The following is a 1,395-nucleotide window of genomic DNA, read 5'->3' on the forward strand; positions in this document are numbered from 1 at the left end:
GTACAAGGAGGCAAGAGAGGAGGCCGTCGTCGATAGAAAGCAGCTATATTCACACTATGTACAGAGAACCGGCTGCTACACAGCAATCTCGTCGCCTCGCCTGGTCGTCTTCTTCTTCATCCCTTATGCGTCTCTTGAGCTAGGTGCCTGCGTTGTCTTCCCCACCATCGAAAGTTCTGACAGTAGCCATACTACGTAACTCTGAACGCGTCACTGCCCTTCAGTTTTCATAAGTGCCATTCGGCGGCCGTCTCCAACAGAGTGTTAGCGACGAGAAGACCTACGCGTGCGCGTACGTACTTAACTTTTGATTGAGTGATTGTAGGGTTTAACATGCCGACGCAAAACCGGCGATGAGGCGCACCGTAGTGGAGGGCTCCGGATTAATTTTGACCACCTAAGGATCTTTAACGTGCACAGAAATTTCGTACACACGGGCGTTTTTGCTTTTCTCCTCTATCAGAAAAGCGGCCGCCGCGGTCGGGAATCGAACCCGCGACCTCTCAGTGGCTAAGGCGTTGCGCTGCTGAGCACGAGGTCGCGGGTTCGATTCCCGTCCGCAGCGGTCGCTTTATTCCATTGCTGTAAGGAATCATCTATATATATATATATATATATATATATATAAAGCTTAGCTATATATATAGCTATATATATATAGCTTAGCTATATATAAAGCTATATATATATATATAAAGCTTAGCGAGGGCCTCGGTTCTGGCAGCCTTGATGCCAAGGTAGCATAAGAGGGTTTCCGGCCAGTTAGCCGCTTATGACAGGCTGTAGACGTTTGCGTCACGCCTCGGGGGTTGAAAAGAAGGTCCCCTTCTCCCCGTGTAGTCTGAGTGGCGCTAGCTACCACCCTGAAGCGTCAGATATAGTTGTAGTAAATATAAATACCCCAGAAAGTGAAGGAGAACACAGTCGCCCAGATAGCCGAATTGGTAAGGCATTCGATATCTAATCGAAAGGCGTGGGTTCGGTCCCCACTCTGGGCGCGTGTTTTTCTTTCTTTCTTTCTCACGTAATAATAATAAAAAATAATGTAACGTACTCCCCTATGCCTTCTTTGGCGTTGTAGACTGCCGGCATTTCTTTCTGTATATATATATATATATATGGGTGTGCTTGTGTACTACACAGAGCAAGTAGTTACTGAGTGCGCATCTTTCATCCGCTGCTGTATCAATGTACTTAATCTAACCCCTTGTGGTTCCTTAGGGCACGTATTGTACCTTTTGTATACTCCAATGCCTGGAGTAGCCAGCTCCTGTTTGGGTTGGAGCTAAACTCTCCAATAAATAATTATTTCTCTCTGTCTCTGATGGAGACGAAAAGCAAAAACGCTCGGGTGTACGAGATTTCGGCGCACGTTAAAGATCCTTAGGTGGCCAA

The 1,395-nt window shown here is 46.7% G+C and overlaps 1 non-coding gene across 1 annotated transcript; it reads left to right on the forward strand.

The window, feature by feature from the left end:
* The first annotated feature begins 926 nt into the window (after window positions 1-926).
* On the forward strand, window positions 927-998 carry Trnar-ucu (transfer RNA arginine (anticodon UCU)). Its single transcript has one exon. It is a non-coding gene; the product is annotated as a tRNA-Arg (tRNA).
* Window positions 999-1,395: the final 397 nt, after the last annotated feature.

The sequence above is a fragment of the Haemaphysalis longicornis genome, unplaced genomic scaffold (genome assembly GCF_048455015.1).
Source record: "Haemaphysalis longicornis isolate Haplotype H1 unplaced genomic scaffold, Haemaphysalis longicornis Haplotype H1 scaffold_12, whole genome shotgun sequence".
Lineage (NCBI taxonomy): Eukaryota > Metazoa > Arthropoda > Arachnida > Ixodida > Ixodidae > Haemaphysalis > Haemaphysalis longicornis.